General features: G+C 46.4%; 1 protein-coding gene across 1 annotated transcript in view; it reads left to right on the top strand.

Annotated features, from left to right (window-relative positions):
• ZHX2 (zinc fingers and homeoboxes 2) overlaps positions 1–9,658 on the top strand; it is a 72,446-nt gene that overhangs the window by 28,706 nt on the left and 34,082 nt on the right. The window contains exon 3 of the mRNA XM_031056743.1: positions 81–142. The gene's annotated coding sequence lies outside the window, so the exon portion shown is untranslated. The remainder of the gene's footprint in view (positions 1–80; positions 143–9,658) is intronic.

The raw sequence follows: 9,658 nt of genomic DNA on the forward strand, positions 1-9,658 counted from the left end.
ACCAGTTGTAAAGGAAAAGGGATGGCTGCTATTCTCTTTTCTTTGTCTCCCTGATTCACATGTTTTTTTCCACTTTGTAGGTATCAGAAGTACTGTTCATCTTCAGAGAGATTCCCAGGATGTAAGAAATCAAGTGCTGTGAGTGAGTAGCTTTTTCTTTCCATTTTCCTTTACATGAGAAATCCAAGCTTGCCCAAACAGAAGGAGAATCTTCTAATTTTTTTTCTTTTAAAGACATTTCAAGAAATGTTTACAGCAAGCAAATCCAGTCTTTTGGAACTAGTTGAGTGCCTTTGGCACCTCTTTGCAGCCCACAAAATAAAGTCAGCATTGTATTGCCACATAGGCTGAATAATTATCTCACTACAGATATAAACCACATGAATGCATTTAACTCAGAATATGGTTAGCAGAATGGACCATTAGCACCATCTGAAGCTTGTTTGTTGTTTTCAAGCTTTACCAGCTATGGAAAGACAGAATCTTGCTGAAGAGTTGAGGCATTCCTTGGGAAGTGAGCTTGCATCATTTGCACTGGAAAAAGAGCACAGATTGGCTGTGATGTTGTTTTTTGTGTGTATGGACAGCACCACAGCCTTGTCATCACAACAGGAAACTATCCAATATTTGGGTCTCCCCTGATGTGATAAAATAGCTTTGAATGAAGTTTTATATCACAGGAGACACTTGCACACTTGCTTCAAAGCACCTTAGCCAGGAGCTTCTATATATATTACAAAAAAAAAAAACACAAACCTGAAAATGTATATTTGAAGAGCAGCTGCCCTACAGCCTTTCCCTATGCATTGCTGGAGGGTGTGGGCTGGGATTTCCCAGCAGCTGTGGCTGCTCTGCAGCTCTCCAGCAGGGCCAGCCAGTGCTGTTCTAAAGGGACCTAAGGAAATGCTGGTTGGAGCCTTTAGCTGTGTGCCTGGTACAGTGTGGGCTCCTGAGGCAGCTGCTCTGAGGTTTGATAACAGGGCTGAAATTTGGATACTGTTGTTCTGGGCTGCTTTGCTTTCTGTAAGTAAATTTTATTAGCAGACAGGTAGAATAAGGGGGTTTTTTGAGGCTTTTATAATCAGCTCCACTCCTGGTTTTACCCTGTTCTGTGGTGATGGCAATCTGTGGTTACTTGGACATCAGCAGAGTTTTGTTTCTATTTTCATTTCAGTGGCTTAAGCCTGTTTCTGTTTGGGCTAGAGCAGAATAAAACCCCAAATTGAAATCAGTCTGAAAAAGAAAGGGCTAGTTTTGTTAAAGGAGAAAAACTGAGTCCATCCATGTTTGGTAAAGGTGTGGTGAAAATTCCCTAATAAACACCTATCAAGCATTCAGAAACTAGTAAGCAAAAAAATTGAATCCTTCTTTCAGCCTTTTATGAAGGTTACTGGCAATGAGTGCAGTAACTGGAGAAAAAAGGGATGTGAAATGATGACAGTGTTTTGTATTGATCTCCCTCAGTAAGGTCCACGGTTCATGTTCTTCCTTTGAATCACAAATGTTTTCTTCTAACTCCTTGGTGTTTAGACTGCCACACAAAACCTGCTAATTGAGCTGTGGGGCTTATTTTTTGTGAGTCACTTACAAAGCATTGCACAGGGTGGGCTCTGGCCTCTGTGTTTTTTTACAGCTGTGTTGGCTTCAGAGTGATGAATAGATACTAATTTAAGTGAAAAAAATCAGCAGAAGTGTGCTTTGTATATATCCACATCTTAGAAAAGCCCTTTGCTCATCTCAGAACCAAAACTTGATTGTTTTTCTCTTAGGTAGGCAGTGTTGAAATCTGGGAATCATTTTCTCAGTTCCTAATGAATCTACATCCCAATGCACCCCTGTGGTGGTTGTTTCCACAAAGGGGTTGAGCATGAGAACCTGCTCCTCAGAGAAGAACTTGCTGGTCCCACATAGGTGTTGTCTGTGTCATGAAATCAAAGTAAAACAGCAGGGCTGATACAGGCATGTAATCCACAGGTGCCTCTGATATATTATAGCTGTGTTAAGAGGATGAGAGATAAAGCCAAGAGTGGCCGCCTTGGAAGCTCCCCAGGCAGCTGGGCTGTGGTCTCAGATGGCTCTGAAATTACTGCAGCAGGATCCAGTCACAGCTCAGCAGTGAAAGGAGACTGGAAGCTCCCACTTGCCTCTCTTCTCTTCTGGCTGCATGACAGGAACTGGGGAGCATGAGGTGGCTGCAGTGGGACAGTGCTGACTGAGAAACTTCCCTCCTGCTCAGAAGCTCAGGAAAACCCAGAGCTGGGAGAATTTGGCTCCTGTGTGTCGGCTCTCTCTGTCCTCTCACAGTACTGCCCTGCAAAATGTTTCAGTTGTTCTATGAGGGAACTGATGGAGAGAAGGGAAAAAAGGCTTTCTTGTCATTTCCTTTCTCTGTTTGACTGCCAGCAGCTGGAGGTGAATCTTGCCAGTGGCTCTCCCAGAGGTGCCTGTCCCCTGTGAGGGGTGGCAGTGTGGGTGTCAGCAGGGGCTTAGGGTGACTCTGACTGACATCCTTGCCTTGGGGCCTTGACCAAGAGCTGTGTTATGAGCTGTTAGGGAAGGTTTGGGAAGCTCCTGCCACTTCCAGTGGGCCTGGGGACAGTTATGAACAAGCTGTGAGTGGTTGTTGCTTCACCCATGAGGCTTTAATTCACCATCCCTTTGTAAGGCAGCATCTCTGTCCTGCTATTTAAAAGCAATACCCACTTTATTATAGGCTGAATTCAGCTGATGGAGTTTTGTTCTCTGCAGAGATGGCAGAGCCATCTCTTGGTGGGGAACAAGCCCTGGGAGGATGCAGGGGAGGGTTCCTCCAGGTTGTAGGTGCCTGGGGAGAAGCATCCTCAGGTGGTTGTGTGGCTGCTCTCCCTCCCCTGGATGCCGTGGCAGAACAGGTTGGTGAGATCATGCAGGTCACAGGATGCCCAGGGCAGGCTGCAGTGTTGGGCTACAAAGGCACAGCAGGTCTGGTGGGGGAGCAGGAAGAACAGAGAAAGTGTCCTTTGAGCAGTAGTAGCTTGGAAAAATTAACTCAATGTCAAGGCTTCTGGATGTACAACTACAAAAAATATACTTGTTGCAGTAAACTGTTCTCTTATCAGATGAGATTTAGATGAATTTGGGGTTATTTTTGTTTCTTGGAGCTTGGAAGCATTTTCTGCAGATAAAATGACAACAGTGTGTTAGGGATGCCAGAATGTACAGAAACTGCTTTGCCAAATGCAACAGTGGTGCTACCTCCTTGCTCTTACATGGGGCAAGAGATGGGGCTCTAGCTGTGGCAACCTGAAACTGTCACTTGTACTTGTCACCAGCAAAGCCACCTCTCCAAACAGTGCACTCCTCCCAAAACCAGCCCTCATTCTCCCAGTGCTCGATCAGGTAAGTGACTGGAAATTTTGGACAGAATGTTTTATTTTGTAAAAGGAGGGGAATACTGTTGTAACTGAGGGATAAAGATGTGGAGGAGAAGTTGGTTGGAGAGCAGGAGAAATTTAGTCAGGGGAGATGAGGCTCAGCCAAAAGCCTCCATTACAGCTCCAAGATGAGAAGGGGTGAGAGGATTTCATTCATGTAACTGCAAATGTGCAGTTCATATCACAGCCCAGGGCAGGTTTTCCCCAGAGCTGAGTGCTGCCTGGGCTTTGGTAAGGATGGGATTGCTTCTCCCTGGCTCTCCAGCAGCCCCAGTGTGGTGGTCCTTTGGGATCTTGGCTCCATTCTTATTTTTGATACTGTCTCTTCTTCCTTTTCTTTTCCATTAAGTATGATGTCACAAATGACATCAGTCCAATAACTGCTTGTGGTTGTCATAGCCACAGTCTGTGACACCCAAACAAAGCAGCAGGAAACCAAAGCTGGCATACAGATGCTGTAATATTCATTACATTCCTTTTGGTTAATAACTGTGTGGTTAGGTATTTATTTTCCTTTGGAAAAAAAAAAAGAGAAAGGGGGCTTAAAAGCAAAAAATTGAGTCACTGAGGAGGAGGAAGGTGGTTTCCAACTCCATCTGACCAGTGTAGCTGCACTTCTCCATCCCAGTGCTCTTCCCCTGAGGTAATATTGCTCTGGCCTCACCTACTAACCCCCTCCTGCAGTTGTTGCCATCCCTTCAGACCATGTGGCAATGCTGCTCATGAACAAGGCAATGGGAGACACTGCACTGCTCTAACACAAGCTGTGTCCCGGGGCAAAGCCTCCTGAAGGCTGGCAGGGAGGGCCAGCAGCAGCCAGGTCAGGCAGCTTTACCTGCTGCATGGCTGAGGCTGCCATTGTTGTGCTGCATGGATAGAGAATAGAAGGGTATTTCCATCTTTTGGGGGCATCACATGTGAGGGGGGAGTGGTTGTTTGCTGTTCTTTGTTTTGTTTTGTTTCTTGTTTCTGTGAAATAAGCTTTTCTGGTTGAGCAGCAGAGCTTGTTTGTCCCTGCAAGATTTAATCACTTCTTCAGTTTTGCACAGTTGGCCTAATAGTAGGAAGGTGCTTGCTACAAAAAATAATTCCAATAATGTAAAAAAAACATTAAATAAATTACAGAAATAGGTGTGGTATGAGCACTGCATTTGCACACAAGCACTGGAGGTGGGTGGCTGGGGCTTGCTGGGAAGGAGCCACCTCAGCCCCTCATTGCTGCAGGCCTGTGGGGAGCCACTGTCTGTGTGACCCTCACCAGAGCTTCCCCTTGCCCAGTGCCACCCCCTCTGTGCCCCACAGGGACATACTGATCCTGGGGACTCCAGCATGGCTTCCCCAAAATGTCTGGGCATGTGATTCCTGGGCTGAACCCCGGTAACTCCCCAGGTCTGTGCTGGGAGCAGGCAGCAAACACAGAGCAGAGTCCAGCTCTGCATTCAGGCACTCGGGGCCGTGGCTCCTGCTGGTGCTTGCAGGGAGGTGCTCATTATATAATAGCTGCTGGTTGATTAATATGCTGTGAGTCAGAAGCACCAGGGTATTTTAGCTTTCTCTAGTTGCTATGGTAACGTTATTTTAACAAATAGCTTTTTAATATTTAATTAAAACAGCTTTTGGCAAGCTGGAGTAAGAACTATTACAATTACTACTACAAAGGGTTAGCAGTGAAGTGTATTCCAGAGCCATGGGGTTTTTTGGTTGAGCCTGTGTCATGTGTCCCCCACCCTGATCTGTCAGCTTCAAAAAATTAAAAAAATAAAAACACCCAAGTAAAAAATCACGAATTTGTTGGTTGTGAGGGATGCATTCTTGTTCCTAAGACACAAAGCAAATGTAATGCAAATCTGCAGTTACTCTTCACAATTGAAGGTTGTCACTTCTTTCAATGTACAGTGCCAAGGCAGCCCTGTGAGGACGAAGCAGTGTGATAGCATTTATTAATCACTGCTGTATCACTGGTGTTCCTTCTTCTACCTCTGCCTCCCCAGTGAGCTCATTCCTGTTTTGTTTGCTTCGTGTTCCCTCTGTGTCAGGTTGGATGCTTTCCTTGCCAGCTTGTGGAGGAGGCTGGTGCTGTGTCCGGATCAGGCTCTGGACAGATTCCTAGTCTTTTTTTAGGTGAGCTCCTCTGCTCCCTGATACCAAATGATTCTGCAGCAGAGACAAATGAACAGAGAACTCAGTCTCCAGAGAAAAATAAATATTTAACAGCTCTTTGTAAATAACCTTTATTTATAGAACAGTTGCAGGTTCTATCATACTTGGTAAATGGGGATGCTTTTTATGCAAGAATTCTGCCTTGAGGGACTCAGTGGATGCTTAATGTCGTCTGTGATATAATAATGAAATAAATGTGCTGCTCTCATGGGATTCCCTTCCAGCCCCTATTTCCTGTGGTTAACTTCAGTATTGCACACTTCATCTCTATTCACATCACATTCCTTAATATTGTACTGAAACCTTATTTGGAAGGTACGCCTTTATTTCCTGAGGGAAAGGGTGTTGAGGGTTGTGACTTGTGCAGGTGGGTCTGAGGCTGTGTGTACAAATATAAATTACCCATCCATCTGTATCAGTGTGGTGGCTGGCCCAGACCTGGGGATCCATGAGCTCAGCCTCTCACTCTCAGGGAGTCTGGGATGGTGCTGTTACCCCATTTTGTAAATGAGTGAAGTAAACCTGGAGAGATGGATTAGGATGTGTTTCACCCCAGCTGCCTCTAAGTTAAGCAGTTATTCTATAGTAGCTGTCTAACCACTTCCAGCATTAGTTGGAAGACTGCACCATTTGCAGAGATGTTTCACCCTGCTTTAGGACAGATGTTTGAGGCAGGTCACAGGCATATCCCTCACAGTTGTCTATCTATCCCCATTTAGCTCTGAGCCATAAACTAGATGGGGAAAAAGTGGACAAGAGGAATGCCACCCTGACTAAAGATGACCTATACAATTTCTGTAGGTGGTCCATAACAGTGTTCCAGGCTGCAGGATGTCCTTGCTCGTCACACTGCTCTGGTCACACAGTGTCAGGTGGCCCTTCCAAAGCAGCACAGCTAATCTCTGCTACACATTGCTCACAGCTGGGCAGCTGGGATTTAACAGCTCAGAAGGATATGCAAAACCAGTCCCCAGGCATGTAAACTAAGGTGCTAAAGATTTGTCTAAACCATTCCAGCAAGCCAGGAAGAGGATTCAGGCTTTCCTTCCTGTTTACACTGAAGGTGTGTTGTCATGACCAAAACTAGAGTGAGAATATTACTGCTGCAGTAATACAGCAAGTACTATGGGTGTGTTAGGCAGTTCCTTAAAAAATCCTTCTGAGTTGCATCCCATACTTCTTGCGAAGTTCTTTGTCTTTTTAAATCCCTCTGCTAGCTGATGGCAACCCCATCTAATCCAAAGGTGATCCCAGGATATGGCAGGAGCTGTGATGGAAGCAGGGTCTCTGGTGGATGGTGACAGCCACAGAGCAGCACATGCTTGCAGCCACCTGTCTCAGCTGCTGCTTCCTGAGAGGTCTGGGGAGGAATCCTTTTTATTTTCTACCACCAAGCACCTGACACACTGCAAAAACCAAGTATGTTTTCATAGCAAATGTGGGTCTCCATTGGGCTTGCAAGGCAGCAGCCAGGACAGGCTTTGCAGTGGGATGGTGGGAGCTCCTGCCATGCTGGAGGGGCAGCATGGGGTGGGGACAGGCAGGGGCTGTTGTGGGGGAAGCTGACAAGCAGATGGATGGAGCTGGCATTTCCAGGGAGTGGAGGAGGTGAGTACTGCTCTGTTAGCAGATGTGATCAGGCTGCCTCAGAGGGGCAAGGGGGCTGAGAGCTTTGAACCAAATGCCCTGACCAAAGGGAACTTGTGGAGCTGTTCCTTGGGAGGAGGTGGGAAGGGTTGGGTTGATGGTGATTGGCAAGGGTAGAGGTCTGAGCAGTGATGCTTTTGAGTATCAAAAGGCAGTGGGTTGAGTAGCTGAAATAGGAATTGTTGCAAGGAGGTACAGAAATAACATTTCTACCTGAAGTTTTCATCAAATGGCCCAATTTTGCAAAGGATACAGAGACAAGTGCTGCAGGATAGCAATCCTGCTTGGGCTACATGCTAAGAGAAATGGTTATGGGTGGCTGATAGTGAAAATACTGACAGGGCAGCAGATGGGGGAGCCAGGAAGGTCAGGCCAGCTCTGCTGTCCCTGTCCCTGAGCAGAGGGGAGCAGTGGGCTGTTGGGGAGGGATGGCTGTGCCAGGAGTGTGTGTGGTGGAGCAGGCCTGGTGCTGAAAGATTTGGGGGAGTCCTGGGTGGATAATGCTCCTGAGTGCTGGGATGGGTGGCAGGTCTGGAAAGCTGTTCCCCAGGAGGGAAATTGGGATCATCAGGAGGGGGAAAAAGTGGAAGGTGGGAGCCTGTATTTCTGTTTGGGCAACTGTGCAAAGGAGTTGTATTGGAAAAGCTGAAATGTGATTTATGAGGGGAAATAAATGCTCTACAGTGAACACAGACTGCTGTGAGAGAGTTTACCTGTCAGATCCTCAGCTCAGCATCAACTACTCAGCCTCCCTATATGGGTGCAATGTGCTACACAGATTTTCAATTTACAGTAATTTGGGACTTGCATGTAGTCTGGAGAGGTGTGACAGGCACTCAGGCAGGTCTGACTTTCCCTCCCCTGAGGTTAAGGGTGGATCCAAGGTGGCAGAAAGCCCTGTGTGGGAGCAAAGGGCTCATCTTGCCCAAGTGAGTGCTCATAGATACAGCAGTAACAAGGACTCCACCAAAATGAAGACCAAGACTTGTGGAGTTTTGTTTTGGGTTTTTTTTTAATGTGATTTGGGATCCATGTACACACCTTGCATTGCAAGTCTGTGGTCTTTCACAAATCCCCATGTAACCAAGCCTGGGATCTTCCCCCCTCACTTAAACCCTCATCCCCTCCCCTTAAAGCTAAACCAGGCTTTGCTAGCTTTCCTCTTCACTGCTCCCAGTGGATTTCAAAGGTACACTGCTGCTTCCATGTCTGCCTGATAAGAAAGAACATCAAGGGATAGAATAGAGTTCAGTGAATTGAGAGAGATTGGAAGCGACAAAAATTGCAATGAACTTTCCTGAAGCTTTCCATCTCCACCTGTTCCAGACGTTTCCTTTTTTTTGCTACCCTCAGTAGTTTTAGGCAGTGTTGTTTTCTCAGTGGCTGCTCGCTCATGGAGATGTCTCTTGGAAATCAGGAGCCCAAGGTCTTGCTTGATAGCAGGAGCACTTGGACCTGTGAGTCTGCTGTGTTCTGGAGAATGTGCTCCTGTCTCCTAACACAGTAAATACAGCGGGGGTATCACATCACCAACAGTTTCACAGAAACAACTGGGATGTTTCTATGGGTCATTTGTGCTTAGTCCCAGTTTCCCTGTTAGTGGCATTAGGCTGGAGCATCCCATAGGCACTGAGCACAGTGGTGGTCTCTGAGTTGACTCAGTTTTCATTGTCAGCATTAGTTATGACTCAGGTATAAACAATCTGGCACGTTTCCTGCCTGCATTCTCCAAGTCCACTCTTTTCCTTGCATGCCTCAAACCAGATATCTGTGTTTGCCATGCTCTGAAACCCAGCCAGGCTTGCAGCAGAGGAATCAAACCCTGCTGTACTTGGGGTAGCTGCATTTCAGATGCTGCTGTGAGTGTGGGTAGGGAAGAGCAAGGGGGGTGCAATGCTTGGAAAGAGCACCTACTACAGGAGGAGACTGGAGCTCTAGCAGGACAGGGAATGGCCTTGCATTTATTGTCTTTGTTATTAATATTGGATTAAAACGTGATTTATGTTACTTACATTATATATGTAATTTTATCTAGTGAGTGTGTATTAACTATTATATACTGTGTGAATGCAAAGAGAAACTGGTTGAGGTTTTTTTAGCTCTTTCATAAAGCATTCAGTAGATTCCCAGCTTGATGTGACCTTGCTCTCCTGTTGAGAAGTTTTCCTGTCTGAGCATGCAGGATTTGCTTTGGTTGCTGCGCCCACAGCACCAAAGCCCTTTCACCACAGGTGGTTCCAGTGGCACAGGGGTGCCCCCCTGCCTCCCTACACTCAGACAGTCACACCAGGCTTCCTTACCAGCTCAACCCAGGATTTCCCACAGCAGAGTCTCAGATGTCTGGATTCTTAAAATAATCATGGTGCAATAACAGAATAACAGCTTGAACTGGTGCCTCTGGAGGTGGGACGTCAAACAAAGGAATCCTTGGGCTTTTA

This window comes from Geospiza fortis, unplaced genomic scaffold (assembly GCF_000277835.1).
Source record: "Geospiza fortis unplaced genomic scaffold, GeoFor_1.0 scaffold111, whole genome shotgun sequence".
NCBI lineage: Eukaryota > Metazoa > Chordata > Aves > Passeriformes > Thraupidae > Geospiza > Geospiza fortis.